Consider the following 27,796-nt stretch of genomic DNA (forward strand, 5'->3'; position numbering starts at 1 on the left):
CCATTAAACATAATTTTACTGACACTTGCATGCATCTTTATATATAAGATAACAAGTTTGTTCAAAGTCTCTGTGCAATGACACAATAAAATAACCTGAATCAATGCCATAATAAAATAACCTGGGGGAAAATATCATATCAACAACATATACATGTGTGAAAATTTGACAGTTGTAAAAAGAAATTGAATGTGTTAGCTTGCAACATGGAAAACTGTTACACGCTATTACCTTTCAGTATAGAAGAGCCTCAAGCATCAGAAAAAGGAAAAACACAGTACAAAGGATGATATGAGTTAAACTGGAAACGTGGTCAGAATACTATCTAGCACAGTCCTCCCTCAATGGCTTTGATCCATTCGGCACACTGACTTCTGTAGAAATATGGGGCTGATTTATTATTTTCAGTGCCACATACTGTCCTTCTCATAAAGTAATCTGGAAATTAAACTACTTGAGAAAAGCAAATGGATGTTGCTAACCACTGCAGCATGCTTTGTAGTACGATCCTGGTGTGAGTGTATAGTTGTAGTCATATCAAGATCAACTCCACATCAAAAGAATAATTGGACATCAAATCCTAGTAAGGATGAGATTTACAGTATCACCCCATACATGTCTATGCAGGCTTAATCCCCATTTAACTCAATGTAGCATTTTCCCAGATAAGCAGGCACAGGACTACACTTCAATGTGTTTTTCTGCAGCTGTCCTTAAAAGTAGCACAGTGGTTGTTCCACCTTACCCCAACTCTTCATCACTTCAGTATATTTCTTGTTTAAGTCTGGCATAGGGGCTAGATTCAGTTCTTCTGGCATTCCCCAGAAGGCAACAACCCCTCCCCTTCACACAAACCTTTGATGTTTTCTCAGCTTTCATAACGATTGTAAAAGGGTAGAAATACAGTACAACCCCCACCATTCACGAGGGCTACATTATAAGACAATATGCAAAACTGAGGATAATAACGAACTCCATTGAAATGAAGGACTTCTGGAACAAGAATATTACAGAGTCATGCTACAGGGCCAAAAAATCGCTGGAGTATATATTTTATTAGATGTGAATACCGGTCTTGTGGATACAAGATGATGCATTGTACCTTTAGCCATATAATTGGCAGTAGGAAATGTAATGTAAAGTATGATAGTAGTTTTGGCCCTATACTTTTTGCCTCTCATCACTAGAATGTAATCCTAAGAACTTACATGCAACTGAATAAAGCTCTCAGATGGAAGGTAGTTCTTTATTCCTACCTGGCTTATGGCATGGGGTGGATATTCAATCTTTCTGGTTTATTGTCTGTCTTTCCCTTCTGCCACTCTGAGCTGGCCCCGTTTGATGGGGATGACTACCGTTCCCAATGCCAGTGTAATTCCCTCAACTGCTGGCTAACTTTCTGCCTTCTATATCTAGTATCATTTCTAATCATGGCTGTTCACTAGTCATTTGTGTTATCTAAGCTGCTTGTTCTTATTTTCTGTCCTTTACTCCTGTCCTTGAGTGAATGACAACCACTCTTATAAAGTAGTGAAAGCTAGAATTGCCTTTCACATTTAATGTGCATTGGCTTGAAAACTGAGCTCCTATGAGAATGTTTATATATTTGTGTGTCGCTCCCCTCACATCATTTTAAAATAAACCCCACTGGATGATCCTGAGAAAGTTCTATTTTTTCAGGCTGGAACTACACTGCTCTATATCCCAGGATCTGATCCAAGGGTATCTGCTTTGAACTGGATTATATGAGTCTATACTGCCAGATAAACTGGGATAAGCAGATCATCTGGTGTCAGATCCTGGGAAACAGGGACATGTAGATCCTGCCTCAGTCACAAAGGAAGAGAAATAAAAACCTTCTCTGAACAAATTGTGACAAGAAAACCTAATCAGTCTCTGTAAGTCAGAATCAACAAGAAGGCACCAAGTAATGATAATATAAAAGGCTGTGATGTGACTTATACATGTGTCTTTAACAGATGTATTGTATATGTATCCTTGACCATCATAATTCAATGGATTGTAGAGAATCATAGTTTCTGAAAAACTTTCTCACCAAGTTAGTCATCTTTTAGATTTTAGGAAGGGGCTTCATATTACAGCCCTTACGACATGATTGCTAGAACAAAAATTGATATTTCCAATTCATTTACTGACCTATCCTCACTAATAAAGGATTAAAACACGGGTGTCTTCTGGCCCCCTTATCTTCCCATTTATGCCTAAAACCATAGTCCCAGATGTGAGTGGCCTAGAACCTTTCCACTCTCAAGGAGCTTCTAGAGAGAGCTAAACCCCTCATGGAAACTAGTTAAAATAACCCACTTCTGTGTGGGTTCTGGTCCCCACCCCCAACCCAAACCTTGGGCTTTCAAATAGGGATGGCATGAAGCCATCCCAAGCTCCCGATTTTGTCCCTGAAACTTACCCAAAAGGGGCTGTCAACCACAGAACCTCTCTGTAGCTTCAATCTGGCTGGAAGAAATGGCAACACAGGATATAGGAAGAGGAATGAGTTGCCATTTCCACTGAGTCGCCATTTCCTCAACTCAGGGCAACCCCCCGGAGAGTCTCCATGGCTGCCAGCCAGTACTTAAATTTCTGGCATTGTTCAATCTAATAAACTATTGAAAATAATAATATCTTTTCCAAGCACCAGCAACTGTGTTTTAAAATAGGTAATATTCAGTTTTTCTTTAGAACAAATTGTACTGAATTTAAAGAGCAGCCTCCTCAGACCTATGCAACTAACTGAAACTAAAACCATGTCATCAGCATCTGAGACTCATGCCATCTCAAAGCAGCAACATGTTTGATGTTGCTGTTTTGAGATGGCATGAGTCTCAGGTAGTTAAATTGAAGGCTCTCCAGAATACAATTCTCAATAAACTTTTAATTTTTCCATCTGGCACTACTGCAGCTTTGGTTCAGGCAGAGGTCATTTTCTTTCCATTAGATCTTGCTTTAATTTGATTTATTTAATATTGAAATTTTTAAGAGATTTCTCAGGGTTCCCAAGTTATGTTTTGAACAGTTACTGAACTGCAAAGTTTGGAGTTTAACATATAATAAGTTGCTGCTCTGCATGACATTTTTTAAATTGCTGAACACAAAAGAGAAACTCTGTGAGTGCATTTTTATCTATAGTACCCATCTGGAAAGCTGGTCTGTCATTTTTTCCCCCAAAATGATATAGACTCTATAAATTCTGGTCATCAAATAGCTGTTTACTTTGCAAAGCTTCATTTCCAAAATTTAGACATATTTGCCCAATATGATCAATGGCAGATATTTTCATACTCCTTTACCCCTCCATGTATGTATGTGTAGGGTACCCCACTTTTTGTTATTTTGTTATTTATACCCTGAACCAACACTTAGATTTCTTGTATCTATTCTATCTTGCCTATATTCTTAACATCAGCCCCCAAAACATTTTGTCTCTTTTCTGATGCTGATTCTGTGGTAACTCACAAAGTGTTTCTTTTTGTCCTGGAAGCAATGAAAATTTAGCCAAGATTTATTGGTGGTATTGCAGCTCATTATTTTGGGGATTTGCTTATCTAATTGTATTTTAAAATGTTTTTTAATCTCTTTGAATTTTTAAATATTTTAGATCTTTATTCTCTTTATTCCATAATGTAACTAGTGGTACGCCAAGTGAGCCCTGCGCTACTACAGAGAGTGGTTGACAGTTAGTTGAGAAATTAACTCCTAGGCCAGTGGTAACCTATACCATGGTTATAGTTTATGGGAAGATGTGGGTGTCATATAAGCTCACAATCTCATCACCTAAGATCTTTTCTCTGCATCCTTGAGCAATGAAGAAACAAGGTGAACAACTCAGTATTGGCTGTGGTATGTAGGCCTTCCTAACTGGAAAACTAATATTCAGCTCTTGAGGTTAATCTTATCCTTCTAAAAAAACTCTCTTGATCCTACCTTTGGGAGGGGGCTGTTTTAGCCACGGTTTATATCCTCTGTTCTGTTTCATCACTGTACTTCTGCACCTCCACTCTCCTTCGTGTTACCATAAGCAAGCAAGACTCATGTGGTAAAGGTGATGGTATTATGATCCTATGCCGACAGTCAGATTTGTTATTTCCAATGTCCTGAAACTCAATTTAGAGTGGAAACAACATTTTAATACCAGTTATATGGATTATCCTAACAAATTATAAATCACTTTAACTATCAGACGTTTTCACAGCTGCTTTCCAATGTCTCCTGGAAAACTGCTAAAAAGGAATATTGCAAAATTGGCATTTGGCTTTATATCTAGCCACACACATGATACAAACAATTTTATATTTAAGGATTAAATGGTTGTGAGTTTTATTTTAAAATAGCAAAACAATCCATGGAACTAAGATGGTCAAGGATACATATATAAGACATATGTCAAGGACACATATACAAGTCACATCACATCCTTTTAGATTATCGTTATTTGGTGCCTTCATGTTTTTTCTGACTTATGGTGACTGATGAGGCTTCAAAGAAACTGCAGTTGAATTATGACTCAAATGTAATACACAATTATGACTCAAATGCAATACATCTTAACCACATAAGCACCACTGGGTTCAGCTCCCTCTGCTGTTGCCTGGGTGATTTTACACAGTGCTGTGTTTTTAATGTTGGTTTATTGACTTCTTTTCTTGTTAGCTGCCTTTAGCTCTCCAGAAGAAAGGCACAATATAATTGTTTCAAGATAGGCAAACTAAGATAGCCATTTTACTCTCTATAGTCAGAACAAAGAACCTTACATTTCTTTAAGGATGGACTAATCTGAGTCCCCTTTGGGGTGAGAAGGGCAGCATATAAATGTCGTAAATAATCTATTGTAACTCGTAACTCTTCTGTGTGGGTCCCACTTCATTAGGTGTTGAATGCTATTCATTCAGGATTTTAAAGCAGAAAAATACACTGGGATTTCTTTTACAGGTGATGAAGGACACCTATAAGACTGCATGATAATATTTATTAATAAGCTGCCACCCCAAAATAGAATAAAGTATCTAATGTTGTTCCTCTCTGTAGATTCTTCTGGTAATATTTGTTGTCATTGCTGTGTGCAAAAGTAAACAAAAGGAAAAAGTAGCAAATATTGTTCTTGGCAGAATCTGTTAAGAGGGGTGCACCCAGTAGCTTTTCATGGCTGAGCAGGGATTCAACCCTGATCTCCAAGTGTTCTAGCCCAACACTGAAATAGCTACAGCACCCTGATACTCTCACTTTTTCTCTGCCTGAGTTTAGGATTTCTGGGGTGTTCTATTTTGATTAAAAAACTAAAGAGACAAGTCTCCCAAAGCCCGAACTAGAGTATAATCCAAATTCTATTCAAAACATTAAGCTTAGCTCTCATCAATAAAGGCAATCAAAGATGGGGGATAAGGTCCTGAACAATGTCCTACACTTTTATATCACAATTGAGGGAAAACTGTTCACTTTTGCTGCCTGCAACCAACTAAATCAAATACCCATTTAGGTTGAGGACCTCCATGCACAACAAATCTTCTGTGATAATCTTTTGGGACCTGTGGCCTTCCAGAAGCTGTTGGGTCCTACTATCGGGTCCAGTCAATATGGCCAACATTCAGAGATAAAAGCAGTTAAAGTCCAACAAGCTCTGAATATCCAGATTTCCCACCTCTGTTCTGCACACAACACAAATCATATTTAGGTCGCATGTTAATAAGTTATGTTGGCTTCACTCTCATATCCAAGTAACCCAAAGAGCAAGCATTACCTCCTTTCATATTTCAGCTACTCATTTCATTAGATGCAAATTCATTTTGAACTATTCAGAACGTTCTTTTGTATACAAAACCATTTATGACTAAGAAGTTGCTCAACTGGATTAGAAATTATGTATTATTAGAACATTACATTAAGATTCCTTTTCATTCTCTCAGTGGTTTTCCATAACATTCCCTTAATTCCCCTGCTCCCATCCTCACCAGTAATTCCTCCTGGTTTACTTCTGCTATGATGACTTCATTCTAAATTAATCAGAATAAACCCCTATGGGAAAATTTTCTAAGTAGACTGTTTCAAATGGCAATTGCTGTCTTAAGCAAAATACATAAATAGTGGGGACTGATCTCCACAGACAGAAATGACGAAGTTAATCAAGGAAAAGGGAAATTAATTTTGTCTTCTAGTAACTTTGCCAGCAGACTGAACTTTGAAGTATTGTAGCTATAGAGATAATGAGGATACATTTGTTCCCATAATGTTAGAATCTGCATAACTTTTAATTTCATAGTACTCTCATCTTGAATTCCCACTTATGCTTCAGCATTGTCAGTCATTGCTTGTAAATCTCAATAAAACGGATAATTAAAAAAAGAAGAAACTTTTTAGTAAGTAAATTGGCATTACATTTGTTCAAGTCAGAGAGCACAGAATATTTTTAACTTTCCATCACACTCTTTAAATAATAATCCTATCTATTAATTCCTAAACTACACATACAATATTCAAGTACTAGTGATTCCATTCGAAAAGGAGAAAACTGCATACATGTTATCCTAGATCTGTTTAATAAATTAAGCTGGTTCTGACATAACACAAGTATGTGTCTCAGATTAATGTGCTATCGTCCTTCTTTCTTCTATTCCAACATGACTACAGAGAAATCAGATTTGAATGATTGGCAATAGTGTATCATTACATCTAAATCCAAAACTGTAGTTATCCATAACAACAGGGCACATCTACAGTGACCACTTAATATGGATTGATGATACTGTATCTTAAAAACACAATGTTTTAATGACAAACAGCCTAAATGTGTGCAGCAACATGAATCAAAGACTTTAAACCAGGATAACCAAAATCAGGGGCTATTGTGAAATGGAGCCCATAATGTGCATTAGCATACTTAGGTATAAACTTCGTTGCAAAGCAAAACCAATTAAAGGGATAGGCACTATGCAATCTACACATGTACATCGCAGCAGGGAAACCTGGAAAAAAAGCACGATTCCTCCATAGCAATAAATCTGCAGAATACTATGCAGAATACTATGGATCCTAGAACTGGATCAAAGTCAATCTATGCCGTGCATATAAGCACCGTCCAAACTTTGATCTGGTTCCAGGACCCTCCATGTAATCAGCTTTACATTTAAATTGTTTCCTCCTTAACTGGCTTAACTCCACCTTATGTGGACAGCGTAGATGTGCCTATAGTTTAAAAAGATAAACAAAAGGCTCAAATCATGATTTGTAATTGACTTCTCTTCACAAGGTATCATTAGGGTTAACCACAATTTGTCCAGATATGAACATAACATTAAACTGGGATTAATCCAGTGGCAGCACTGAAGAAGGGAAGGGAAGTGGGTAAACCAACTAGACTAACACTCATTGGTGCATTGCAACCATGGAAGGCCATTGTGTCTAAATACCAATGTGTGGACAGAGGCAACCCTATGCTCCCAGTAGATCGAGCTTTTTTTAAGTTAAGCAAACGTTACAGCTCAGTTGTGTTGCATTTGGAGCAGCCTGTAAAGGCCCTGAGCCTAAGCTTTAGAGAGGGAGGTCACATGCAGCTCTAAAGCACAGTAGCAATTGGAACCCGCCACTCACTCCTCCAAATGTTTTACCTCTACACATTTCCTTTCTGTATCCATCAAAGTTACCAAACTAACTTGTGACAAAGGGGGACATCTAATAAATACAGTCAGGATGCTGAAAGTGCTGTCCTCAGCTGAAAACGTGGTCTGGCAAGGTTGCTGAACTCAGATTGGAGAAGTGGTGAGCGGGGATGAAATGTAAAGGGGTATCGGACCTGTATTCAGGGAGGTTGGAATCTTGGGCTATGGTTTATGTTAAAATTAGCATTAGATTGGGCATTTTAGAGGGAGGTGGTGGTAAAAAAGAAGGGGCTCAGATCTTGCCTCTACCACTCTACCTTTCTCTTTGCCTCTGTCGTCACCTTCTCATCCAGCGGCAAAACCGCCAACTCTGCACCATTCATGCTGTTCTTCTTTTGTCTTTGCCCCTGGGTTGCCTCTGTCCTCTTCACCAACTCCCTGCCATTTATTTCCATCACTTGTGAGGGATAAACGTAGCTTCACCATGAAGTTATTGTGGGTCTTCATAGTAAAGTTAAGTTCCTCCCTCTCAAATGACGGAAATAAATGGGGCAGACTTGGCATTTTTTCCCTCTGGAGGAGAAGGAGATGACAGAGGCAATCCAGAGGTTTAGCCTATTTAATTTGGCCCCTCACTACTACCAAGTTGTGCAGGCCTCTCCTTGATGTCACAAAACTTAGTTATGACATTTTCTTACCTTTATGTATGCACCCATTTATTATTTCTTTTATCATAAAATATATGTCTGTGTAATTTTTAAATTTTATTTTAAAATAGCAAATTACATGGGCATGTGTTTTGCCTGTATAATTTTTTTGACTACGTGCAGGCTCTAGGATGTCACAAAACTTAGTTATGACATTTTCTTACCTTTATGTATGCACCCATTTATTATTTCTTTTATCATAAAATATATGTCTGTGTAATTTTTAAATTTTATTTTAAAATAGCAAATTACATGGGCATATGTTTTTGGTGAAAGAAAAAATAAATGGATGCATACATAAGTACTTTATATTCAGCCTTCTCTTCACTGAGTTGCGACCTGTTGTAAAGGCACTCAAGACTTGGCTGTTTGGTTGTGCATTTAAGTAATCAGATCTAATTTGCCAAATAGTCGAATGTTGAATGTTTGAATGTTTTTATGTTGAATGTTTTTATATTGTGTAAATGCTATTTTAGACTGTCAGTCGCTTGGAGCACCTTGGTGGAGAGCGACTAATTAAGAAATAAAGTGAAGTGAAATGAGTTTAACGGGACAAAGCTCTCCCTCTCCCCTTTTATCATCACAAGTCCCCTATGAGGTAGGACAAACTGAATGACCAATAATAATAATACATTTTATTTCTTACCCGCCTTTCCTGATGGCTCAAGGCTTAATACAACAAATTCAAAACAAATGAATAAAAACATAAAATAAATTACTAAATATAAACACACATAGAGAGACAAGATAGATAGCTAGATAGATATTAATATAAATATGAGAAAACTTACACCAAACACAGCTACAGAACTGACACAGTAGTAATAGAATGCAAATCAAAACTGGGAAGGCCTGTCGCAAAAGATGGGTCTTCATTGGCATTTTAAATTACAGCGCCTTGTTCAGCTGTCAGAGCTCTTCCAGCAGGTCATTCCAGTCTTAAGGTGGCCACTGAAAAAATTCTCTGGGTGACAGTCGAGTTCTGGCTGGTTGGAGTAGCCGCTCACTAAGGACCTAAGTGTCCTAAAGGGCGGATTGTGCGGGAGAAAGCGATCCTGTAGGTAACCTGAAGTCAAACAATGGCTTTAAAGGTCAAAACCAACACTTTATACTTTGCCCAGAAACTAACTGGCAGCCAGTGGAGTGACTTTAATATGGGTGTAATATGCTCACTCCTAGATGTTCTTGTGACCAATCAGGCTGCTATGTTTTCAATGAATTGTCATTTCAGTAGTGCCAAAGTCACTTTGAAATGGTGCATACATTCTCTTGCACCTTTGATTTATTAGTCGAGAATGGAATAAATCAGTGAGTGAAGACAGCTGAACAAATGCAAAATTCCTAACAGTAGATTCCCTGACTTATCTCCTGTTCAAGTGATCCTACATTATCCCTTGTGGGTGGAATACTATTACATAGAATAAATTACTTGAATTCCTTCATAATTGGGGGTGGAGGATTTTGTCAAGAAAAAAATCTAGAAAAATAATTTATCACAATTCTTCACTATTTGAGCAAGACCTAATAATCTGCGAACCTCATATATTTTAATTAAATAAATACTAGAAAGAGTACTAAGGAATCAGATTGAATTTTAAATATTGAAACCCTTACAATTAATATTATTAGAACTTTAACACCTTCCCCCATATTACGTTTAATATACAAGTAAATATTTTATTTCACTTATTTCAGTGATGTTTATCATATAGCTGAGAAGAAGATATGTAGCATCATATACTAGAGCAATTTGAAGTAAATGCCATTGTAGAAAATTACTTACAGCTTGGAGGAACCCTACATTATTATTAAATACCAAATTGGGTACCTAGCATTATAATTTTTTACATGATACATTAACATTCTCTACAGTATTACTGCATAAAACTATCAAAGAGACGGACTCCTTATACCTTCTGGGCTGAATATTTTTTCACTCTGTTGTAATACTTCCAAGAAAGACTCATGAGCACACAAGTTCATTAAGGGAGTGAGAGAATCAATTGTAAAATGGAAAAGGCAGAGTGAGATCATATTTCAAAGAGATTAATATAGTACATTCCATTATGTTGTAATCAGCTTCTCCCTTTTTCATTCTATAAGCTTCAATAGTTTATTCTAATTTTGAAAATGGATAATTTTGCCTCTTCCATTGCACCTCTTTCTGAATACAGGAAATTCAAACGTGCTGCAGGCAGTTAGCATTTAACATGGCCTTTGGCATAGATGATAGTGATGTTGCTGGTCATTTTTCTCCTTAATAAGAAAAACATTCAAATGCTACTAATATTGCTGCCTTGGCAAACTGCAGTTAATAGATGAGACTTGCCCCATATGTGACACATGGAACATTAATCAATAGCGAATTTTATTTCAATTTATTATAGTTGCTGTCTGAATGAAGGCGGTAGAGCTTACACTGCGCTAAAATGTCTTCCACTATAAATGCATAAATGATAAAATTGCATGTTTTAGCAGTAAAATCGTTACTTAGACTAAAAATATTTCCAATTCACTACCAAAATATTTAATTAAGGCAGTACAAACAATGCCACAAAGAGTGTAATTAGGTGTTTTGATGGTGTTCTTAGGCATTTTTAAGCGTTTATCCTTATAAAATAGATTTACTGCACTTGGTTTGTTAAGAATATAAGATTGATATATATCTGAATGTTTAATAATAAATTATTTTAATCTTTGTTTCATCCAGGATACTTACGCATCTTTCTCTATCTCTCTCTTTTAAACATAGTCATTAATCAGAATCTTCTGCTTTTTAACCTAAGCAATTGCTGGGAGAAAACAAACTCATCAAGCGCTCTCTTCACAGATATTCTTTGGTAAAGACCCTGCACATTAAACCACATGACACCTCCATGTCACTGGCTAAAATAGCTATTTTATCGAAGATGTGTGCCTTGCAAGACAAAGACACTTATAGGAAGTTTTTTGGAAACTTTTTAAAATTCAGGCTTCCTCAAAGTGCCAGGTATTAAAAGATTATTACGTCAGCATATATTCAGAAGCTCCTTAAAATCCAGTTCACTATGTTAAGTGCTTAATAAACCTACATAATCTTGCTAAACACTCTTCCTCTATTTCAACTCCCTCTAACGTACTTCTTGCTTTATTGTTTATTTGTATTTGTTTACTTATTTATTTGGTATAATAATAATAATACTTTATTTCTAGACCACACCTCTCTCCCAAAAGGGACTGAGGGCGGTTTACAGCACAAAAACAGCCAAACATTCAATGCCTTGCAAAGTAACAAACAGCACCAGGAGTAATACAAAATGATACACAATAATAACAGTAAACTTATGAGAAAATTAAACATTGAAATGGAGAATAAACCAATTAGACAATAAACTAGGGTGTGTAAACATTAAACATACATCATTAAAGACAGACATGAACTGCATATGAAATGGCTAACATGGGTGTTTATTAAAATGTATCATAGCAATGATATAGTGCAAATGGGTTTGCTGGCATTCTGGTGGAATAGTATCTTAGTCCTCCTCCTCTCCATATGCTAAAGCACATAAGTGTGTCCTCAAAAGTTTCTTAAAGGAGAGGAGGATGGGGGGTGTTTTTATTTTTTTAAGGAGGGAATTCCAGAGAAGGGAAGCAATCACGGAGAAGGCCCCCTCTCTCGTTCCCACCAGCTGAGCTTGAGACAGGGGTGGGACTGAGAGCAGGGCCTCCTTTGCTGACTGCAGTGGACAAGATGGCCTATATAGGGAGATGCAATCAGACAAATAGCCTGGACGCAAACTGTTTAGGGCTTTAAAGATATGCTGCCTTTCTTCTGGAACATAAAAGACTGATTTATCATAAGATCAATTAATATTCCTTTTCCTCCGATGAATTAATATAAGCAATCCTAGCTCTCCTGCTGCCTATTTTATTTCTACAACAATGCTGTGAAGTAGGTTAAACTGAAAAAGAGTGACTAGCCTAAAGTCACCCAGCAAGTTTCATGTTTCAGTAGGACTTGAATCTGGATCTTACAAGTTCCAGACAAGTACTGTAGTCCACTGCTTCTTAAATTGTAGGTCCTGACTGAAAATGGGGTCAATGTTGGGGTTACAAACAAATGAGCAACAGAAAAAAATGTCTGAACCCTAGAAGCTGTTTTAGACACTTAACACAAATTTTTTAAAAGTAGTCTGCAGTGTTTATAGTGGACTCTGCAGAAATGCTTCAGCTGTACTTCATAAAAGGGGAAAAATCAGCCTGTTTAGCAAGCCTGGTAAATGCCAATTTAATATCAATAAATGTTTGGTTTTATACCTATTTTATAGACTTATATACCTGGGGTTGCGTACAAATTTCTCAGGTGGGAAGGGTGGCATGTGGAAAAAGTTTAGGAAGCTCTGCACTAGTCACTGTTATATGGTCTCATATACTGTACTTAACTATTACCAAGATTTTAGCTCCCTTTTTAAAAAAAAATCATATCCCCTTAGAATTGTTCTATTTTCTCTGTTGTAGTTTATTCCCGTAGAACTGGCGGATAACACTTGAATGAAGTTGTATGAAGAATGAAGCTTTTTTTTCAAACCCAACACCCAAAAATGATTGTGTCTAGGTTGCACTGGCCATGGGAGCAAATACTGAAACTGTCTGAAACCATTTTTGTAAAGATACTTCTTCCTAGTTGGAAAACAGCTAATTAGTTAGTCGGATAGGTGCCTGGAGAAAGTGCAGCTGAACACAACCCTCCAATATATATGAGATTCCACTTAAATATTAAGAAGAGCTTATTTACTGTAGGAATTGTTTGACAATGGAATGGTCTGCCTATGCCTTGGAGAATGGTGGTCTCTCCTTTGGAGGTCTTTGAACAAAGATTGTGAAGAGAAAAGGCTAAAGATAACCATTGTTAATTACTTTGAATCAAATTGCTAATTGTTAATTGCTATAAGAATAGCTTGTAATAGTGTCAGAGAAAAGGAGGGGGGTCAAGAAATGAGCAGCTCTCTAACTAACAAAGAAAGCCTTTTTATCTCAAGGTCAACTTAAGGCGCTGTGAAAATTAAGAGAGTTAGAAGTCAGCCTAGATAACAGGTAACAGCCCACCTACAAGCTTCAGAACTATGGCTCTCGGATGCTTGCTTTCCAGAGTCTGAAGGGAGGTGGAGCTGAAAGGGGGAACAAGGAGGGGGTAGTGTGTTTTTATGTGGTTTAAAAACCTCTGTATAAAACTGCTGCCTTTTCTTTGTCTGTGGTGGTAGAGGCATAGGCCCCATGTCGCAACCCTGCAGAGCGTCTCTCAGTATAAACAGTCAATCATTATGCACGTCATCAGTCAGTCCGGGGTCAAAGCCAAAGTAGATTCAAACAACCAACTGGCACGGGATAATCCAGGAGGCAAAGTCAAAAGTCCAGTCTAAAAGTCCTTACCAACACATCCAAACAATATGTAGTCCGAAGTCAAGGTCTAACACTCGATAAGTCTCATGAAGTCATCCAACAAAGCTCCCAACAAAGACCAAATCCAAACTGCTACTCTTTACGCTCCATAGCACAAGTGCTCTCACCTGTTGGCCCTTCTCTGTGCCAACCGGGTAGATCTATGCAGATGAATAGCATGAGTCCTCATCTGCAGTCTTTCTAGGATACGTAACTCTCCTGATCCTGAGTTAACTCAGGACTCCCCCTTGCCTGAGGCACTTGGTCCTGCACTGCAGGGGTAGCTTCCTTAGTGTCAGGCTGCAGCTGTTATTGTTCCCTGCTTTCCACTGACTCAGATGCTGGGCCTGTCAGCCCTTCATCTTCATCTGTATTGCAGACCCTGAGACCCCACCCCTTAATTATTATGCAGAATAAATTACTGTAAGCTTAACAATCTCCACGATTTCTTGTTTTAACTGGAAACACAGACTAGGAATATGAAAAGCATGGTGCCTTAACAGCTGGATAGGCATGTTTAAGAAATGCTTTCAATGTGCGTTTCGCCATGGCAGGGGATCTAATGGCTCTTGAGATCCCTTCCAACTCTGTGATTCTATGAGATACACACACACACACACATAAGTTAAAAGCATTTCTTAAAAGTTTGTTCTAGAGATTATAGGATTAAGTTAATCACAAAAAATAAAATATTAATAAAGTAATTAGCAACCAATTATTTTGTGGGGATTGTCTTAAAAACTGGCTTATTTTGCAAATTTCTGCACATTTTGTTTGTTAATAGAGCTAATAAATTCAGTTGAGTAATCGCTTCAATGAATACACACATACATCATTTAATGAACTGTGGATTAAAATAAGAATTATTCATGTTTAGACAGAATACATGACCATTGTTCCAGCTTTTATCAGAGGTTTATTTTTTACAAGCAGCAAAGGAACAAGCTAATAAAATCCCACTTTGACTGCCTATCCAACTTTATTGCTCTATAGCTCTGTAGTGACACTAATTTCATCAAACAATTAAAGAAGGAAATCTGCAGTGCTACTAAGAGGATATTGGCTTGGCTATTGCTTTTGCCCAGATTTAATAAAGCTATTAGGAGATACAAGGCTATCAACTACAAGGGTTGATGTATTTACAGAAATTGCAGGAGTTCACACATGGCTTCTAAAAATCCATATGAACAACTATTCTATAAATATTAAAACACCCCTAGCAACCTCACCCACATGGGTATAATGCAGAAAAATGTAAACAATTTGAAATTAACTTGTTTTCTGTTGGATATTTCTAATGTCATTTGCTAACTTAGTCTTAGAAGTCATTTATTTTAAAATGAAGATACTAAAGAATCGTATTTTTTTCGACTGGACCATATTGTCATTACAAACCTATTCCAACCTGGTAGGTTCTAATTGTATTGGGCTACAAGCCCTATTCTAGTGATTCAGCATAGCTAATGCAGTTGTAATTTAATACATTTGAAAGGAACAAATTTGGGAAGGCTGGTCTATAAAAATTGTCTTAAATCGTTTAAAGTCAAAACCATTCATCTCTGGCTATTGCTGTATTGATGAATATTTTAAATACTTGAGAAATATGATTTTATTTCATTAAAACTGTCTATCGTAGGATCAAAGGCAGGTTTTCTTTCTGCTGCCACTCGCACCTAACTTATCAACCATCCATTTTAGAAGTAATAAAACACTTCAGGAAGCACCTACTTCTTGAGTGAATGCAATACTAAAGCATTTGCATGGATACAAGGGCCAATATCAACACTTGGCAGGTGCTATATAAATAGGATTTTGGTAACTCCCAGGGCCCTCTACACAAGCATATAATACGACTTGGAACTTTGTCTGGCGTAGTAGAGGCATAGGCCCCATGTCGCAACCCTTAGGGATGAAAAACTGAGGCCACACTAGGTGCCCTAAGCCACCTCCGCAGCCTGCCATGCCAAAGTTCATTTGGCAGGTCTGAAAATGGAACAATAGCCTAAACTCTCAAGCACACCAATTCTCCTGAAAAAAGCAAGGAAATCTCTCCATACCAATTCTGTTTGCTCTTCCTTCCCCTAAGTGAGCAAAGCACCTTGGGAGGAGTCAGTCATGTCCTCGCCTTTGAAGTTGCTGGATTCACTTAATGATGGAAAGAGAAGGTAAAGGCAAAGTTCCTTGCTTTTTTTCAGGGTAATTGGAGTGCTGAGCTGCCATCCCAGCTCTCTGGACTGTCTGGGTCCCTGGAGCACTTGATGACCATGGGGACATGATTCTGGATCCTGGATTGCGATCTCAATAGTTGTCCCCACTGCCCAAAACAGGGGAAAATCCGAACCCCACAGCAAGAATGGGACCTTCCCTTGTGTCGTTTTAAACCTGGGATGCAACCACATTAAGCAGCTTTCTCTGGGTCAAATTGCATTGGCTTGTGCACACTGTGTGGATACACCAGGCTAATGCAATACCCACACCATATTATTTAGCAGCATAGATGTAGTCCCAGTCAGGGTGGAAAACACTTGGCTAGCTGAAAAATAATCTGGCCATCTTGCTTATGGAGAGCTGTTGTAAAGAAATACACTTTGAATGCATATCGAGGGTGCATCCTTGGCAAAAGACTGAGGAACTAAGTGAGATTTCCCTGCTTGATACCCTGGACAACCATCACTGCCAGTCAATGTCATCAACAGTGGATTTAATGAAGCTGTTATCTAATTCAATATAAAGAATAATTCCTAGGTTTTTGTATCTTCTAAAACTGAGATATCTAGAAGAGATAATTGTGAGGAACCTATGTAGTCATTTAATTTCTGTTCTAGTGAAAACGAAAAAAAGTTATGGAAAAATATTCAACGTGTTCTAGAAAAAGAGCATGCTTATTCCTTCTCCAAAAATATTTGAACAAATAAGGTTGGTGGCTGATAAATGATTGTTCTCTGAACATTTTATGTGAAAATTTCACTTTAAGATTACATGGGGAAATCCTGGAATCTTAAAATGGGAAAATCAACTTCTGCAGAAAATAAAACTTTATTTCCATCTTTTATTATCCTCTACAAACGTTGCCTTACTCTTAAATTTATTGTTAGTACAGGCTGCTAGCAGATGTTTGTAATATACTTTGAATACTTCTGTGAAAACTGCAAACACTGATAAATAAAATGCTTCTACTTTTTTTGCTCGGCACATGGCTTTATTACTTTATATTTTCTATAAAAACTATTCCTTTTCCAAAACGATAATTCAGCAGAATTCCTAACCTTACCAATATTTCAGTCTAATAGTAACAAGGCTATTAAGCCTTTGCCTTTCTTTCCAATAATACCATATTGCATATATAACAAGTTGGTATGTCCTTCAAAAGTCTCCTTTCCAATTTCTAAATTACTTGAGTGTTATGCTCAGCATAATCAAGAGATAAAACATGTATTTATAAAGATGTTCTTTGGGATTAATACTGAGAAAATGGGGCTGAATTGTTCAATTTATTTGTGTAGTTTCTATGGGAGAAATCACAAGTCTCTGAATTCCAACTTTTACCCATTGCAGCAGTGTTGAACATTTTTGAAATAGAAGTCTATAAAATGCAATGCTGATTATTATGTAAGACATTATAATTCATTTAAAACATGGATAACGACACTTTGTAAAATCAGGGCAGATTCTGGAATATGAAAATAATTACCATAGTTGCTCTTTGATGTTCTGTAGTTACTTTATATTTTTTGAAGTAATTTTAAAATTACAAAGTCTCCCAAACCTCAAAATGACCTGCCAAATCCAATGCTTCAAGGCTAAGAATATCACTCATTCCAAATGACTAATGATGTTAGAAGTCATTACATTACTTTGTAAGCAATGCACTGCATTTAACATCATTATTTGCAACATGTTACTTCCATCCTCTAGTTAGAAAACTGTATTTTCTCATGGTGATTCTTCCATACAAGTCTGGGAGTGGCTACTATATTGAGGCTAAAGTGTAAGGCTAAAGCGCAAAATGAGCTCAGGTTTGCCAGGGACTTCAAAAACAATAAAAGGAGCTTCTTTCTTACATCGGTATAAGTAAACCTTGGTGTTGTTTATTTGACAATCCATAATTTGATGTGTTTTGTTTTGTTTTTCCTGGCATTGAATGTTTGCCAATTTTGTTGTAAAATGTCCTAAGTCCCTTCCTGGGAAATAGGGTGGGATAGAAATAAAAGTTTTATTATTTTTTATTATAGAAAAAGGAAGAACAAGAAGTCGATAGGGCCTCTGCAAGGAGAAGATGGGGTAATGCTGACAGGGGATAGGGAAAAGGCAGAACTACTTAATGCCTTCTTTGCCTCAGTCTTCTCACAAAAAGAAAGCCATCCTCAACCTCAGCAACATGTAGTCGACAAAGGATTACAGGAAATCCAACCCCAATTGGGAATACCTGCCCACTCTAGACAAATTCAAGTCCCCAGAGCCAGATCAACTGCATCCAAGAGTACTGAAGGAACTAGCAGAAGTCATTTCAGAACCACTGGCAATCATCTTTCAGAGTTCTTGGAGAACGGGACAAATCCCAGCAGACTGGAGGAGAACAAATGTGGTCCCTATCTTCAAGGGGGGGGGGGGGGGGGACGGACGACACAAACAATTACCATCCAGTCAGCCTCACGTTGATACCAGGCAAGATTGTGGAAAACAATAATTAAGGAAATGGTTTGCAAACGCATAGAAAGGAATGCGGTCATTGCTAATAGTCAACACGGATTTATCAAAAACAAGTCATGCCAGACTTATCTAAACTCTTTTTTTGATAGAGTTACAAGTTCAGTAGATGCAGGGAATGTTGTGGATGTTACGTATCTGGATTTCAGTAAAGCTTTCGACAAAGTCCCCCATGACCTTCTGGCAAACAAACTAGTTAAATGCAGGCAAGGCAAAACTACACTTAGGTGGATCTGTAATTGGTTAAGCGAACGAACCCAAAGAGTGCTCACCAATGCTTCCTCTTCAACCTGGAAAGAAGTGACAAGTGGAGTGCTGCAGGGTTCCATCCTGGGCCCGGTCCTGCTCAACATTTTTATTAATGACTTAGGTGAAGTGTTAGTAGGCATGATCACCAAGTTTGCAAATGACACCATAGCCAATATTCCAGAAGACAGGAGCAGAATTCAAAACAATCTTAAAAGACTAGAGAGATGGGTTGAAACTAACAAAATGAAGTTCAACAGGGACAAATCAAGATACTTAGGCAGAAAAAAATGAAATGCAAAGATACAGAATGGAGGATGCCTGACTCAAGAGCAGTATATATGAAAAAGATCTTGGGAGTCCTCATGGACAAGAAGTTAAACATGAATCCACAATGTCATGTGGCAGCTATAAAAGCCAATGAAATTTTAGCCTGTATAAATAGGAGTATAGTGTCTCAATCCAGGGAAGTCAAGCTACCCCTTTATTCTGCCTTGGTCAGACCACACCTGGAATACTGTGTCCAGTTCTGGGCACCGCAATTTAAGAGAGATGTTGGTTGACAAGCTGGAATGTGTCCAGAGAAGGGCGACTAAAATGATCAAGGGTCTGGAGAACAAGCCCTATGAGAAGCGACTTAATGAGCTGGGCATGTTCAGCCTGCAGAAGAGAAGGCTGAGAGGAGACATGATGAGGGCCATGTATAAATATGTGAGGGGAAGTCATAGGAAAGAGAGAGCAAGCTTGTTTTCTGCTGCCTTGGAGACAAGGACACGGAACAATGGCTTCAAACAACAGGAAAGGAGATTCTATCTGAACATGAGGAAGAACTTTCTGACTGTGAGAGCCGTTCAGCAGTGGAGCCCTCTGCCCCAGAATGTGGTGGAGGCACTTTCTTTGGAGGCTTTTAAGCAGAGGCTGGATGGCCTCTTTGCTTTGAATGCAATTTTCCCGCTTCCTGGCAGGGGGTTGGACTGGATGGCCCTCAAGGCCTCTTTCAACTCTATGATTCTGTGATTCTGTAATTCTATATAAACACCATTTATTATTCTGCATGGATAAAATGTATTTGTTTTGATAAAAATAATGTTTTTAACAATTACCAAACATGCATGTACTTAAAGATTTATAAATACACTTTACGTATTTTAGATACTTAAATCAATTCAGGAACTTTTCAAACCATTGGAAAGGGGAACATGGAAACACTGATTCAAGCATGGAAAATACAAAATGACATTTTGATGCTATCTGTCTAAAATTCCATGGAACTGATTAAGGATATGTTTAAAAGCATTTAATTTCATTTGATAACTGTTCATGCCTTTTAAGTGAAACCTAATACCCATTAACAAAAAAAATGCAGATTACAACCAAGACCAAATGGCAGGGAGGCCAGAAATTTGTCACAGAATAAATAAGTTGCTTACTATAATGCAAAACTATAAGACATTATTTTTTTAAAAAATCAGAACAATTATGAAATTGACATCATAGACACAATAACAAATGGGAGCAGGTAAAATGTTAGAAGACCTAATGCAGTACACAAAAATAATTGATTTTTCTCTGATTACTGCTTAGGTGATCACAGTGTATTGGGCACTTGTTGTCTGCTTGCACTGTGTTTTATTAATGCTCCAGATCAGACATCCAATTTGGAAATCAATGCTTACTTCATCATTTTTCTCTGAAAGCTTCTATTATTCACAATTGATTTAACAGAAATGAAAGGCTTACCATTAACAAGAGCCAGCTGCTGACACTTCGAAGATGAATTATTGAACTTCTGAAAGTGAATTAACTGAACCATCATCAAAACCATTGTTTGATGTCTCTCCCCCTGAAGCCAGTATATTTATAATTACAGAAGTAATACAACCAAAACTAGCCTCTGAGTCACCTTTATTAACGAAATTTTCTGGAAATAAGGAAAAGCAAGGACTCTCATTATAGATCCTCTCCCGATTCTCGCCAAAATTCAGATAAAAGTTTCTTTCAAATTCAAACACATACCTCTTCAGGACAAAGCTCTATTTTAAAGAAAATCTGCCACATTTAAGCAAGATCACCATCTTTTTCTAACTGCAACGCAGAACCTCCAGAAAACCTTACCTCTGCAAAGAACAAAGCACTGTAAAGTGACTATGATCATTCTCATTCCGATAACTCAACAGTATAAATTCAAATAAAAATCCTTTTGATTACTTAAACAGGCAAAGATATTTAAACTTAGTTCAAAATAATTCAGAGACAATAATAATAATAATAATAATAATAATAACAATACTTTGTTTGTATTCCGCCCTATCTCCCCAAGGGGACTCACCATAACTATGGCAAACATTCAATGCCGACATAAAACACATGATACTAACATAAAATCCCAGGAAAACCCCACATATAAAAGTAGCATTAAAACCTAACATCAGTAAATTAAACCTGACATCAATAAATTAAGCTACATATAGTCAGACAAAATTCTATAATAATAAAAACACTAAACAAAACATCCACATTAATTTACAACAGCCAGCAAGGGTTCACAAAATGGTGTGGGTTGGTTATGTAGTGAAATGAAGTCATTGGGATGGTGTGGACCAGGAAACTCAAATACAAACAGAGGCCTGGCAATGATCTTTCAACCATCTAATCCTCCTCATCTCCATATGGTAGTGAGCAAAAGAAAGTCTTCAGCTGTTTTTTAAAGGAGAGGAGGGAGGGGGGCAGCTTTATTTCTTTAGGGAGGGAGTTCCAGAGGTAGGAAGCAACCACAGAGAAGGCCCTCTCTCTTGTTCCCACCAGCCAAGCTTGGAATGGGGATGGGACCAAGAGCAGGGCCTCCTCTGATAAACATAATGTCCAGGCTGGTTTGTAAGAGGAGATGCGATTGGTCAAATAGCCTGGACCCGAGCCATTTAGGGCTTTAAAGGTAATGACCAGCACTTTGTATTTAGCCTTGAAGAAGACTGGCAGCCAGTGGAGATGCCACAGCATGGGAGTGGATCTCTCCCTGTATGAAGCTCCTGTTAGCAATCTGACTGCCGATCTCTGAACCAGTTGAAGCTTCCCAACTATCTTCAAAGGCAGCCCCACATAGAGTGTTGCAGTAATCCAAACGGGATGTGACTAAGGAGTGGATTACCATGGCCAGATCTGGCGTCTTGATGTATGGGCGCAGCTGTTGAACAAGTTTTAATTGTGCAAAGGCGCTCCTGGCCACCACCAGCACCTGAGGTTCCAGGGTCAGTGATGAATCCAGGAACATCCCCAGACTGCGAACCTGTGTCTTCAGGGGGAGTGACCCCATCCAACACAGGCTGTAACCCCACATCTTGATCCATCTTTCAACTAACCAGGAGTACTTCTGTCTTGTCTGGATTTAATTTCAACTTATTAGCCCTCATCCAGTCCATCACAGTTGACAGGCACTGGTTTAGGGGCAGGACAGCATCCTTGGTATTAGACAGTTATACACAAAGCTTAAAGACAAAAATATCAGTCTTCTGAATGATCTAGACCAGGGGTCCTCAAATGTTTTAGACAGAGTGCCAGTTCACATTCCCTCAGATGGCCGGGGGGGGGGGGGACTATAGCTGGGGAAAAAACAAAAACAAATTCCTAGTTATACTGCACTGCACAAAAACAGTGTACCAAGGTAGTGCAAAAAAAAAAACCATGAAAGAATAATACAATATTGAAAATGGAGAACAATTTTGACCAACATAAACTTCCCAGTATTTCAATAGGAAGTGTGGGTCTGCTTTTGTCTGGTGAGATAGACAAGTTAAATAGCTTCTTTTTGTTGTATCCCTTCAAGTCGTTTCAGATGTTGGGCGACCCTCAGTCTAAAGTTAGGGCAGGGGCCGGGTCAAGGGCATTGAAGGGTGACATCTGGCCCGTGGGCCTTAGTTTGGGGGGTCCTGATCTAAACAAAAAGATCCATGAACAATTGGTCTCTGCTAATTAAAATAATTGCTTCTTTAAAAATAGTTCTAGACTGCTAAACAACTATTTCTTTTATTTATTAAAACGTTTTAAGCCATAAATAATCATTATGGCAAAGCCTGGAGATTGCAACCAGGTACACCTTAGCAAGGGAGAGTCCAAAAGCAGCAGGATAAAACCTGGAACCTTAATCAGTGGCTGAAACTGGATGAGAGACTCCCTCCTGGGCACGCAGAAGACTGGACGATATGGAAAATGCTGAACAGACGGCACTCTGGCACCACAAAATACAGAGCCAATCTTAAGAAATGGGGCTACAAAGTGGAGTCCATGACACGCGAATGCAGAGAAGAACAAACCACAGACCACTTACTACAAATATGGTCTTAACCCCACGGCATTCACACAGCGACACCAGAGGCACTCAAAGTGGCCAGGTTTTTACCTTTGTTTGTGGGTTTTTATATACATTATAACTGTATTCATGATAAATAAATCAATCCTTATGGATACTATAAAGGCTAGTCGTGTGGCCAAACAATAGCTGGACAGGGGAAAACAAATCCCACCACTGTCCTTCCAAAATAAAGAATTCACACCACTTTGGCACCAATATAACGTTTGAGGGGAATTTCTCTCTAATTAACTTCCGCTGCCACCATAAACTGTAAGGCACAGGAACACTCTAGCTAATCAAAATAATAAAAGGGTTTTTAAGATCACCAAGCACTGTGTCTCCTTATTTGCTTCTTTAGAGGAAACTAGTTGAGGTTGAAAAGGGACTGTATCCACAAATGCACACTTGACTCAGGCTTTTAAGTTTCAAAATAATCAAGGAAAGTTTATTTGTAAAAAATATACAAGAAAGTAAGTGCTGTTTAGATTCTTGGCGGTTACAGAGAAATTCTGGTTTGTCTTGCAAGCGTAATGGTTACATGTAAATGGTTCTCTCTTTGTTACAACATAGAGATTTTCTTCTCTTTAAACCCAAGTATACTTGACAGGAACTGAATCTCTGTCAAGATACAGCTGTAGCTTAGCTACCCTAAACTGTGGCCTAGCTAACTACAATCCAGCTATCTCTCCCAGATAGCTGTTCCAGTTTGCTACAGCTTCTCTTGCTGGCAAACCTAAGGCAAACTGCCTTCTCTAAACTAATCTCAAAACACGAACTCCTAAACTACTTCTCTAATCCTGCTCTAAACTCTAACAACAAACTGAAAAAACCTCTTTCTTTCCCTCCAAACCTATCTAAATTCCTCCCCCTTTTCTAGACCAATCCTGGCTGTTCTAAGGCTGACTCAGGCCTAGGCCACTCCCCCTCTCTAAAATGGTGTTTTCCCTGAACTAAAATGGCTCCTGCTGCCCTCTGCCAGGCCCACCAGAGTTGCAACTAACTAGCCTGCCTCCTCCAGGCCCTGCCATCCAGGCTGGAAAGGTAAGGGATCTTTACAGATACCAAGACAGTGAAGAATTATAGGCCTGAGTTCAATATTTTATTAGACACAGACTGCTTGCATGATTTCTTCTCCTCCCCTCCATCTTCAAGCCTTCATGCTATCCAAACTTCCTGCTCTTGAAATTTTCTCAGTCCTCAGGATCAGGCTATGAAATGTCAGAAGGCTATAGAAGGAAAGGGTCGAACAGCTGCAAGATCCTGTACATCAAGCAGCAAAAGCTTAAAGTTCCCCATGAATAATTCAATGTCTTCCCTATGCTCTACCAACTATCAAGCCCTTGAAGAGAAGAAGCAATTCAGTCAATCAAGCAACAGCTTAGATGGAGTACAGCCTCCCTTTACTTCCCCTTGGAGCACAGAGCAGCCATATCTTCATAGTCTGAATTGTCTGTTTGCTACCTCCTCTCCTCACTGCTAAACAGCTTCTGTGGCTTGACAGGAGAACAGATTTTGAATGGAGGCAATGGGCTCAAGAACAGTCCCTTGAGACCCTCTGAAAAAGTGATATACCTATATAAACTATACTAACACTCCCTAAAGAATATCATTCACAGTACTAAAAGCAGTCCATTGTGGGCAAATGAAAATGATGGGGCATCTTTATATTAATTATCTTCCATTAATGTGCCAAATATATTTAGGATTTGCACAACTAATATTTGCATTTGCTTTCTCCCTCACCCATAAACTTATGCTATTACCGAACAGCAGTTGATACAAGCTCTTATGGTGATTAAGGCCCAAATCACCTAAAACAGTATGCATGTCAACCAGCAACATGTTAACATGGTTTCCAATATACTGTTATTACCTATAATCTAATGGCTGGAACTGACTAACTACCCATAGCCTTCTCACCTTCATCATAGCTTTTTCAGTATACGCTAATTCAGGAAATTAAGTACTTGCTTGGCATTAAACTTGCTCATAGTCATACTGGATTCCTAATTTCCTCCCATCAAACTATCAGAAGAAACAACCTCTAGTAACATTTCAGCACTGTTGACAGCAGCCTGCTGACTGGAAATATTGTTGACCTCTATCCAAACTCTTTTGTGTATGGATTTCAAGTCATGTCATAATTTTAAAAGATACTTATTTCATAGAGAAGAACTCGTAAAAATACCTCTGAGTATTACTTGCCTAAGAACATTCTTACGTTCTACACCTATTAGATGTAGAAAAGACGCATTCTTTAATTGGAATTTCTATTTAGATTCCTCAAAATTCGGTTTTCAGAGTGCAGTTTAACACCACTTTAACTGCCACAGCTCAATTCTACAGAATCATAAGAGTTACAGTTTTATGAAGTCTTTAGCTGTCTCTGCCCAAAGTGCTAGTGTTTCATCAAACTAAAAATCCCAGGATTCCACATCAATGTGCAGTTAAAATGATGTCAAATTGCATTCATTCTCTAGATGCATCCTAAGCCCCTATGAATATAAATCACCTCAATATATTTATTAAAAAACCAAAGAGCTTCTGAATTAAGTTTGACTAGATTATATTATTAGCTAATCATTCATTTAAAAAGAGCTCAGCTTATTTCAATATTTTAGAACAGCAACCATGATTTCCTCCATTTAGAAATCTCCCAATGGCTTTTCAATATTTATATAGAAATATTTATACAAGAGGTAAACTCTGAAAACTTAGGTTTGTCAAAAATGATTTTCCTGTTTTCAAATTGTCAAAGAGGAAAAAATGATCCATTCTTCTTCAGCTTGTAATAATAGTCATTTATAGCAGGGTATCTTTGTAAAGCTACTAGTAAGGGAAGCTGGCCTGCCACAATGGTAAGCTGAAAGCAAGTTCAAAAGTTCAGTTTAAGTGACTGTCATCACATGTTACATGATGGCTGACATGGTTAGAAGATGGCTAAGGACCTGGGAGTGATAAGAGGCAATCATCGCTGATGACTTATCACCCGACAACTGTCGACAGCATTTTCACACATTTGAGTTATCAGTGCCATCATGTGAATAACGTAATGTATGAATTCACACTTTGAATGCTTATCTCTAGCAGGGATGGATGAGGAAGATCAAACTCCAAGAGACAAAATGCAGATTTCCCCATGTAAGTCTGTCAAGAGGCTAGTTTTTGTTTACATTAATGAGGACACAAGGTGACTTGGAAAGTGATTCAATATGGCGCTCTGAAAAGATACTTTTCTGGGCCTCAAGTAAAGAAGATAACAGCAATGCATGAGATCTTCAGGAAGGCAGTCATCCAAATATAAACCACATTACTGCTCACACACCTTAAGGATAATAATACCACCTTCAAGGCAGTAGTATGCATTTACACCACTGTCATTTTGAACTTGTTCCATATCACACAAAGAGAGAGAGAGGAGGGGGGGAGCAAAGGTTTCCCCTGACATTAAGTCTAGTCGTGTCCAACTCTGGGGGCTGGTGCTCATCTCCATTTCTAAGCTGAAGAGCCAGCACTGTCCATAGACACCTACTAGATCATGTGGCCAGCATGACTGCATGGAGTGCCATTACCTTCCCGAAGAAGCGGTACCTATTGATTTACTCACATTTGCATGTTTTCGAAGTGCTAAGTTGGCAGGAGCTGGACTTAACAGCAGGAGCTCGCCCTATTCCCCAGATTTGAACCGCCAACCTTTTGGTCAGCAAGTTCAGCAGCTCAGTGGTTTAACTCACTGTGCTACCAGGGGGCCAATATATATAAACACACACACACAAGAGAGAGAGAGAGGGAGGGAGGGGAAGGGAGTGAGTTATATGTGTATATTTTTAAAGGATTCACTTTCAGACAATTGACATATGTAGTATGACTATTATAAAACATGATTTCTAAGAAAATCTAAGCACTTGTACTTCTTATTGTAGATACTGTGGTTCTTGATCCCAAATGGAGTCCTGAATGCCGGCCAGTTACACAAATCTGTTAACAACTTCAAGTTTACAGTGGACTCTGCAGAAATTGCTTCAGTTGTACTAATTTCCAAAATGAAGAAGGAAAATCAACCCGTTTAGCAAGCCTTGCAAATGCTGGTTTGTTATTAATGTGTGAAGCACCATAGCCCTGTCCCATAATCGGTTTCATCACGTGATGTGGTTTACACCTACACAAGATGATGTGCACTATGGGCCTTATTTCAGAGCATGCCATGATTTTGCTTATCCTAAGGCCTGTAATTTGTGTTACAGTGTGCATTTGCGCCATGCGTCATTTAAACAACACATTTTATACTGCCTTCAATTCACATTAAGTGTGCCCTGAGATAATGCTGTTACAGAAAAAAAAACTTCAGTGCATGCTTTCTTCACCACCCTATGTATTTCCTTGACAATTCCCATCAATATTTTATTTTCCTTTTCCCTTCACTTTCCCTGACCACCTTTGATCAATTTCTGTGATTGTCAATGCAAAATAATTCCAAATTTTAAAAATCATCAAAGGTTTATTACATCTGAAAACTACAGAAGTGCTGAAATGCACTCTTTTGCCAAGAAAAAACGCTTCAATGTCAGTTCCTTTCAATATTGTTCACAGAAGAAAAATATCTGATTTGAAACCATACTGAGAAAATTAAACACCATAATGAACAGATTAGTACAAATAAAAAGTTTAAAATATTACAATGTTTCTGTTCTTGTTTTAAAGTTGAAAAAGTGGCATCAAACTGAATTAATTCTACAGTGGAGATGCACTCTGAATCAGAACTC

At 38.1% G+C, this 27,796-nt stretch overlaps 1 protein-coding gene across 4 annotated transcripts in view; it reads right to left on the bottom strand.

The window, feature by feature from the left end:
- RARB (retinoic acid receptor beta) overlaps positions 1-27,796 on the bottom strand; it is a 416,875-nt gene that overhangs the window by 371,568 nt on the left and 17,511 nt on the right. The window contains exon 3 of one of the 4 annotated variants that reach the window (XM_060781905.2): positions 3,943-4,118. The exons of the other annotated variants lie outside the window; for them this stretch is intronic. The gene's annotated coding sequence lies outside the window, so the exon portion shown is untranslated. The remainder of the gene's footprint in view (positions 1-3,942; positions 4,119-27,796) is intronic. 4 annotated transcript variants of the gene reach the window in all.

This window comes from Anolis sagrei, chromosome 6 (genome assembly GCF_037176765.1).
Source record: "Anolis sagrei isolate rAnoSag1 chromosome 6, rAnoSag1.mat, whole genome shotgun sequence".
Lineage (NCBI taxonomy): Eukaryota > Metazoa > Chordata > Lepidosauria > Squamata > Dactyloidae > Anolis > Anolis sagrei.